At 46.1% G+C, this 9,487-nt stretch overlaps 1 long non-coding RNA gene across 1 annotated transcript; it reads left to right on the top strand.

Annotated features, from left to right (window-relative positions):
* Positions 1–1,870: 1,870 nt before the first annotated feature.
* LOC114766268 (uncharacterized) lies at positions 1,871–8,597 on the top strand. Its single transcript, XR_003742763.1, has 4 exons — positions 1,871–2,183; positions 4,629–4,771; positions 4,877–4,953; positions 8,266–8,597. It is a non-coding gene; the product is annotated as an uncharacterized LOC114766268 (long non-coding RNA).
* Positions 8,598–9,487: the final 890 nt, after the last annotated feature.

Here is a 9,487-nt window from a genome sequence, read left to right as displayed (position 1 = left end):
AATACTAGAAGCGGGATACCTTTGGAATAGGTTCCACATTCCTCTGTTAAAAAAATGAAAGGATGTCTGAACACTGGGAATACTGCAAATAAAAGACATGCTGTGTCCTGAATTGTTTTCCTGTGTCTTCATTAACAGTGAAGCATTTTTACCTGGACGTTCCGTATGTGTTTTTGGTACAAATAGATAAAAGACATGCAAAACAGATAAAAAGTGAGTTCTTCTCGGTTGTCATTATCAACAGAGGTCTGGATTGCAGTGCTCTAGTGCCCCCTACTGCATGATTTAAATAACTGCATGCGTCAGTAATATTGCATGAAATTTAACTCTAAAGTGAAATTTCCTCTAAAGTTCACCTAGTTCCTATTTTTTTGGTAAAAGTGAAGTGATTGTCCTTGTGACATAGGATGAACAAAGTGTGCCCTCTGCATTTAACATGCAGGTCTTCTGGCGATTATGTAATGGTCAGCACCAACCAAAACTGGTCCAAGAAAGTCCATGTTGACCCCACGCATGGGCACGTGAGCTTAAGATCCAAATTGTGTGGGAATGGAAGATGGTGGCCTGGTCGATTGAATCAAAAACTCCATCACCTGCACAGCAGCGGTATTGCAAAAGCCTGAGAGTAACGATGAGTAGAACCTCCTTTGTGCTCGGGCACCCTTGCCGTGAGCATCTCAAGCTGAGCAGGCCGCTGTGATCAGAGCGCACTGAGGACAATGGGAGGTGGCTTTACACCCTGTCCTCCTGCTAATCTCTCCAAACACCCTGTTCACAGGGGACATGGGAGAGGGGGAGGTTTTTGGAGGCCGAAGGTCCAGGCCAGCTCTGGACAGTTCAGGAGGTTAAACTAATCCCCTGGTAGACAATGACCCAAAGCACAAGAGCGTAATAAGATAAGATGCTCTGTGCTCCTGATGGCTAGAGTGTGTGAAGAGAAGGATTAAAGAAGGAAAGGTCTAAGCTCTTTTACAACACACTGATCCTCCTTTATTCAAAGCACATGTGGATAAGAATTGCAAAACGCATAACCTCAGTAAACCGCTGGTAACATCTAGTGGTGAGTGTCAGTTTACACTTAAAAAAACATGATTTAAAGGTATCCGGTGGGCCTTCTTAGTCACTGGAGCAGATTCCGCACCTTCTCATAACTCTGCTCCCTCTCCTCCGTGCTAATTTAACAAGTGGCTGCCACCGCCATGTTCCAGTGCGACCCGGTCGACGTGCTTGTCATGTTCGGAGAGGTTCAGCTTAATCTGCGTCTGTGGTCCTCAAGGACATGCGAGCTGACGCGAGGCAGGGCGGGACTGGTCTGGCAGACGGGGCTGTGTACTCAGTCAGAAAATGCACTGTGATCCAATGCTTCAACGTTTCCCCCACTGCTCTCCTGACATGTTCTGAAGTTCTGCATGTGAGGAAAAGGATCTGGATACAGTGAGGTCACCTTCAGGGAAAAGTGGAATCTCAAGGATTAACTCAATTGCATGTCTAGATACAAAAATGACACAAGTAGGCATCATTTTGTTTAAGTCTGTGGATCAAATGAAAAAAAGTCCTAATATAGTTCCTGAAGAATTCTCCCAAATCACTTAAAAACACGGTGAGACTCACTTGTAAAAGCCTGTGCAACCAGCGTTCCAGCCAGTTTACAGCATTAACGTGATGAGCGTATGGCACTCAGTGATATCTCTCTTTGAGTACATGTGTGTGTGTGTGTGTGTGTGTGTGTGTGTGTGTTTGTGTGGTCGTGCGAGTAGATAGACAGCCAACCAGCCTTGCCATTGCTGCTCAATCAACAGACAGTGTGAATGAGTGATCAGTGATTAGCGCTGGGTGTGAAGTGTGAAATGGGCTCTCACCCCGATGACTGCGGGAGGCCTGGCCCAACCTGGCGTACTCGGCTGTGCAAGAACGTGGCAAGACTCCTCAGTGGGGCATATGCCTGTGACCTGATTCCACATGGTGGGGTTTACACACACCCCGCAGTGAAGGTGGTGTCCGTGTGCATCCGGGGGGGTTAATATCGGTAATCAGTGTACTGCAAATGGACACAGTATAACTAGGCCCTGGGTACGGAGTGGTGGCATTTTATGGCTGAGTGTGGTCCTGTGAAGTTGAACTGGAAATGCTGACTGCAAAAGACTCCCGCCTACATCTGACTTTTGACATCTGAGGCCTCTACAGTAAGATTTTTTGCAGATTTTCTTATTTTTCTTTGTGCATGCACGAAAAGGCATGTTTTTGTAATGCATGTTTCATGTGTAATTTGCAGCTTCTGTTCAGATCATTGTAGATAAAAAAATATCTTATCTTCAAGAGTGGGTCAGTGAGTGGGGGTTTTTCGCAGCAAATCCTCACTTAGGCAAGCGATTAGAGGACTGATTTGCCGAAGAGTTCTCACACCTGGGTTTGAAGAGTTGACCTAAAGGTCATCCCAAAAACCTGAATACACCCCAGCCCTTTGCTGATAAGATTGCCCACCCCTGAGGTAGACTATCACCCACCTGGCACAGTTGAAGGTTCAAATCCGCTTACTACCATAAGCAGCACACCTAACCCTGCGTTGTTCTAAGGCGACAGAATACTGATCAATGATACTAGTCAATCAATATTTATTTATGACACGTGTACTGGATAAGTTTCAGATGTGTCTGAGTTTATAATTCTGTAAAATTCTCAATCATTATAACATGTTTTTTCTTTGTATTCGATTTTTTTTTTAACCAGTTATGCCTAATCATTTAAACCGCATTAGATTTTGATTATTAATTATATCCCAGGGTTTATGTGAAACTGAAAAAATCCAGGGCAAATTCTGAAATAAATGATGTAGTTATGCCGATAAGAAAAAGTGTAAAAACGACGCTAAAATCAGAATATCTCTCATGGCACGTCCCCTGCAGGGGGGCTGTTGGTAGACGGATGCGGCCCACAGCTGTAACATGAGACGTGTTTCTCATTCACGCCCACTGGACTCGTCCCCCCGCTCTCGCTCCCTGGCCGGATTTGCATTTCACACCGTTCTGCCTCTGTAATGGCTGCTCCATTGCCTTATGCATGAGCAGATAGCGTTGTGTTCAAATCACGGGCCTTTAAATGAGCAGCATGCGGGCTTGTTTAGCCGTCGCTGTCGTGTGTGAAGGTTACTTCAGATTACCTCCTGCACCGCTCACACGTTGGAGGGATTTACGTCTGACTCGCTGATCGCTGGACTCGGTGGGCACTGATGGTCTCTGTTCATTTACACTATGCTGAGCCATCAAGTCTCTTCGCAAGCGACTGTCTTAATGTGACACAAATGCTATCTTCAAGATTATAATTGGTTGTTAGTGCTGAGAGGGCCCCGGTGCAGAAGACAAGCTTCAAATCGGTTTATCGCATGCGGAGACAGGATTGGTCAGACTAACGTGTAAAATATGGCAACGCACGCTAATCTGATGCCATGTGTTTTTGTACACAACTGGCCTGTTGCGCGTTAATGTTCAGAAAGTGCGTCCCTGTCTCTGCACCCCCTGCGGGCACGTAATATCTGAGCTCTAATCCTGCTTCTTCGGAGTGACTGCGCGATTTGCCAAGCCTGTCGAGATAATAAAATAAGTTCTCTGTAGCTGTGATGAATTGATATAGTGACGGGCCAATAAACAGCACCGTGGGTCCCAAACAGGCATCAAACATTCCCACGACTGACTTCATAGGTTGGCTATAATACAAGTTATATTCATTATTCAACATGGGCAATAACTACATAACCAAGGAAGCTACTGTTCTGGAATCAGATGCTGTAAAGGCTGTTGAGCTGTGAAAGATCATCTCACACTCCTTGTCTCACAATATGGAGACAGTAATGCTGAGACTGATGTCTGAGTTCCTCTTCACTCAGCCCAGCATCCCTTGCTTACTCGGCCATAATGACCCTGTGCCGCCTTTGGACGGCAGGAGGAGCAAGCGATGCTGGACCAGGGCCAGGAAGATTGTGAAGGACCTCAGCCACCCCAAGACTGGACTGTCCTCTCTGCTGCGATCAGGGAAGCATCTCCGCTTCATGAAGTCCAACACAGAGGGAATGAGGAGGAGCTTCTTCCCGTGGGATATACGAGCGCTCAACCACAACACCACATAGGACAGAACACTAATACACTCCAGCACTTTCAAACAACTTCTGGACTCTATCCCTCCAAGCATTTGCACAGCTTCACTTTTCACCTTACACACTTCACACATTTGCACACTTTTGCCCTACTCTTTACATATAATTTATATTTAAAAACATAAATTTGTAATATTTGTTTAGATTTGCAATATTTGCATATTTTGTAACACTTTTGTAATTACTTGCAGTATTTGAAATATTGAGGTCAATAGCAGTTGCACAAGCATTTCACTGTATGACTGTGAATGTGACAAATAAAATTCGAATTTGATTTGAAGTAAACTCTGGACACATGGTCTGATCCAGGATTCCAACTCACAGCCTTGGAGATGTGAAGCCACTTCGCTAACCGCAGCGCCACCATGTGACCCTATTTAACATTTAAATTAGCAAACAGCTTTGGCTTCACCGGGCCTAGCAGGTGTCATGTGAATGTCTGTATGCTGCATGACAAAATGAGTGTATCTCTTTCTTTCAGACACACACACACACTCACCCTGTAGGCTACTTGAGGCGGTACCACAGGTCGGGATCAGGAGGCTCCACTCGGGGGAGGAGGGGGGGCCAGTTAACTATGGGGAGACTCAGAGGACACAAACGCCCGAGGACCCCCGCTCTGAGGTAATCTGATGACAGGAGCGATAGTTATTGCTCAATGACATTACATGTTTTCCTTCAGATTCACGTTCGGATTGATTTCCCAGATATTTTTTGAAATATCCCTAGAGCCCCAGAGCGCTGTGACTGGCACCGTGGCCAGAGAAAGAGAGAGAGAGAGACGGGGAGATGGTCGAAAAGAAAAGGTAAAAGAAACATGAGTAAAAAGAGGAAGAGGTCACATGAAAAGCTGATGCTTTTAAAATGGATAAATATGAACATATTATTGTTTGCATTAAACATGGATGGGTCTAAATATAACATATATTCTTTTAAAATGAAGGTGCTTAAATAAATAGAGACTCCTAGTTCTGTTATCGTGAAAAATTCTACCAGTGCAAAGTGAGCAAACAAGATCTTGAAATTGTCAGTGAGCCATATTAAGCACAAAGTACAAAATTAGCACCGCCACCTCATCACGTTTATTTACTGGTCGAATAAAATTCGGTTTTCGACTTCACGAATTTATATGAATTTTGACGATCTCAGCCAGTTCTCAGCATGCTCAGCATGTTTATGGGGTTCCCCCCCCCACACACACACCAAACAAGTGTCTTACATGTATTAAAATGTGAATGTGTATACATATACATTTAGAAACACATTATTAAATCCATATACTGACAGACTGGCAGATAGACAGACAGACAGTCAGGCAGGTTGACAGACAGGCAGGCAGACAGGCAGGCAGGTTGACAGACAGGCAGGTTGACAGACAGACAGACAGGCAGGCAGACAGACAGACAGGCAGACAGACAGGCAGATAGGCAGACAGACAGGCAGGTTGACAGACAGACAGGCAGGTTGACAGACAGGCAGGCAGGTTGACAGACAGACAGGCAGACAGATAGGCAGACAGGAAGGCAGGTAGACAGACAGGCAGACAGACAGGCAGACAGGCAGACAGATAGGCAGACAGGAAGGCAGGTAGACAGACAGGCAGACAGGAAGGCAGGTAGACAGACAGGCAGACAGGAAGGCAGGTAGACAGACAGGCAGGTAGATAGGCAGGCAGACAGACAGGCAGATAGAACAACACTACAGATATTATTAAGTGTTGTTTGCGGTTTTAGGTAATGCACGTCCCATCTTTAGAAGGTCCCACATTGTTCACTTCCATTATCTTTGGTCAGCGCACCTTCCGCGCCCTTTAACGCAATTTAGCCATGCCGCGCGCGCGCGCCCTTCACGTCTCATTAGGAGCGCGTGTCGAGTCGTGGGTGTCGGCGCGCGCTCCCCAGATGTGCTCGCGCAGCGCGCGACACGCCGCTCGCACCTCCAGCCGACCGGCCGCCCTCTCCGCGGTCCCCGCGTCGCGTTCGCAGCTGAAGCCGGGGACGCGTGGCCCTAATTCGTGCGCTTTGCTCGCGCTTTGTTGGCGCGTTTCATTCAACGCGCTCGCCGAGTTAGAGACGTAATTGCCCACAAACGCGAAAGGTCGGATATTCGGAGCACGTGGCTAGATTTCCAGCCTACTTCTACTCAATGATTTGTGTTTCAATTAGGATAAATATGGTCTGCAATGCAATGTCTGCGATGAAATGTGCGTTTTTTGGCCGCTTTTGTACCGACACACCCTCTTCCTCCTTTTAAACGTATTTATTTATCCTCCATACAGACGAATTACTGTCACTTCTCCTGTACGAACTGCCATTGTATCATTTGCTGATAAAGATGATTCCTTTTTGTATTGTGCGAATTACAGACCTCTCACCCTGCTGCTGGCCTGCGTTATTTCTCAAGGTAGACCTTCTCAGGGCTCTTGGTTTTGTAACTCAAAATCTATAGAAACCGAATGAGAATTGCTGGTGTCTTCCTCTTGTAAGTCAATTTGGATAAAAGCGTCTGCTAAGTAAAGTTAAGTAAAGTAAATAAAAAGGTCTTTGTATAAATAATATATTATGACTGCTTTAAGGTTGGCATTAAACGTGTAATGTGCAATGATGTACAGTACAGGCCAATAACCTGGACACACCTTCTCATTCAATGTGTTTTCTTTATTTTTATGACCATTTACATTGGTAGATTCTCACTGAAGGCATCAAAACTATGAATGAACACATGTGGAGTTATGGACTAAACAAAAAGTGGAGACCTGGCCTCCACAGTCATCGGACCTGAACCCAATCAAGATGGTTTGGGGTGAACTGGACCGCAGAGTGAAGGCAAAGGGGCCAACAAGTGCTAAACACCTCTGGGAACTCCTTCAAGACTGTTGGAAAAGCATTTCAGGTGACGACCTCTTGAAGCTCATCGAGAGAATGCCAAGAGTGTGCAAAGCAGTAATCAGAGCAAAGAAACTAGAATATAAAACATGTTTTCAGTTTTTTTGTTAAGTACATAACATGTGTTCATTCATAGTTTTGATGCCTTCAGTGAGAATCTACCAATGTAAATGGTCATGAAAATAAAGAAAACACATTGAATGAGAAGGTGTCCAAGTCAACATAACCAAAAAACTTTCTGATGCAGTTGTGTTCTAAGTAATACATTTCATGTCAAACCAAAATGTGACTGAGGATTTTATGAGGAATTATTTTAATAAATAATTAATGATGGTCGGTCACGGAACATATGTTACATTCACAGGGTTAATTGCCAAACAGGGACTGCGAATCAGATGTCTGCAGTGATAAGGCGAGACCATGTCTCAACAGTCCTCATTAATGGCTGTAGTAAATATGACAGGAGGAATTGGGCGAAGAATCACTAATACTCTTATCCACTATATTTTATTTTAAACACATACTATACTTCATAGTGCACCTATACACTTAAAATAGTAGATAAGGTGAAGGACGTGGGATGGTGTGGAAAAGGGGACTTAAGTGACGGGTTGGGGGGCTCAGCAGTGGAATACTCAGGGATTGGGATTTGGGGTTGGGGGGAGTGTGCCCTGGAGCAGCCCAGCAGAGCACAGTGACCCAGCTTGTCGCTCAATGACCTGTGAGAGGGACATAATGAAGTGTGAGTGGCCGTCACCCTAACCGCCTGTGACAGCCCGGCCAAGGGCACATCTGTGACAGTCAGGCCCTGCGCCGGAGCCTGTGTCGGGGCCCTGGCTGCGTTCTCACCGGTGATTCCAGCAGCCACGCAGCGCTCAGGGGAGGACCCCACGTGTACACTACAGCCAGGCCACCCCTCGCTCACCACAGGAGGGGAGGGTGGGGTGGAGGGGCCGAGGGAAGTCTAGACCAGCTGTCACACACCAGGGCTGGCATGCACCGCTTCGCCTGGCATCCTAAACAATGCATTGTTTGCATTTGATTTTTCTTTCCCCTAATGTGGTCCTGATTGGAAATGTTCCCATGGTTCCTCTCGGCAGCACATTCATAAGAGGCCAGAGGTCAACTAAGCCCTAGTTTGGAGGCTCGTTAAACTCTCAAAAGCTCATTAAAGTTTTTCTCTGTGGGCAAGGGGGTACTTTCCCTAATCCACCTTTCATTTTTGACTGACAGAGCTTCCCCAACCTCACCAACCTGACTCCATGGCCCTCTGGAGGTGTGCCGGGTCCCCTGGCAGTGCCCAGCTGTCATAACCCAGCATGGCTGGAGGAGAGCGGGGGGCACTGCCAGCCGCGCTCACGCAGAAGGCCCTCACCAGACCCTGAGAGGGTTTCCAATATGTCACCCGGCAAAACACACTGTAAACATCCAGGCGCACCGACACAAACACAGCAGTGGGACCCTGCCAGCAGCAGAGGCTGCTGAACACCGGCAAGCGTGGAACCGCGCCAGGGTGGCAGGCCAATAACTGCGAGAGCTGTGCCAAGAACAAACACAGATCCTAACATGCCACCATCGGCTGAACTTTTCATGAAACGTCCATTACACAAAGTCTTGCTTAAAAAACACAATGTTGTATTTCTGATTTTGTCTATTTTAAGAGATGTGTGTCCTGTGTCCACATAGTAAATCTTTTTTCTGGAATTGTATATATCAATAAAACAAATATATAGTGTCAAATTATACTCATTCGTGTCCTTGATTTTTCTGCTATTGTTTAAGTAGATATGATTTAAATACATATCTTGAATAAAATGTAATAATTATGTGTCTAATTCCAGACAGAGGAAATATTGACTAAATCCAAGCTAATATATTCAGGAGGACGAGGCCAGTCTTTTGTTACTACCCAGCTACTTCAAGAGTAAATGAGGACTGGATTGTCTGCAAGAGAACTGGATCGTCTGCTTCTGATGTTCCTTAGCAGAGCTGAAATGCTGGTGATGGTTTACATATGAAAATAAGGGCCTTGTTGACCAGATTCTTTTGTGTCACACATCCATAGAGTATATGTGCTATATCACACACACAAACACACACGCACACACACACACACACACACACACACACTCAGTCTCCCCAGTGGTGCAGGCTTTAGATGAGCCCACTGGAGCACACACTGCATGCTCAGTGGCATTTATTTGCCTCTGCCTGAGACTCTGCTGCCCAGCTGGGTGCTCCGTCTCTCGCTCTCCCCTCTCGCTCTTTCTGTTTATGAAGGAGAGGCAGGAAAGGAGCGATAGGAGGCCTCTGCCCTTTTCTCACCACATTTCAGCCATGTGGGGGAAGAGACTACATCATCCTCTTCCCTGTGTCAGTTCCCTCAACATGAAGGCTAAAGGAGGTGGTGATGCACCTTCTCCTCAGCAGTGCAGTGCCGCTCTTTATGCATATG

This window comes from Denticeps clupeoides, chromosome 16 (genome assembly GCF_900700375.1).
Source record: "Denticeps clupeoides chromosome 16, fDenClu1.1, whole genome shotgun sequence".
NCBI classification, from domain to species: domain Eukaryota; kingdom Metazoa; phylum Chordata; class Actinopteri; order Clupeiformes; family Denticipitidae; genus Denticeps; species Denticeps clupeoides.
This window is presented reverse-complemented; position numbering and strand designations above follow the sequence as displayed.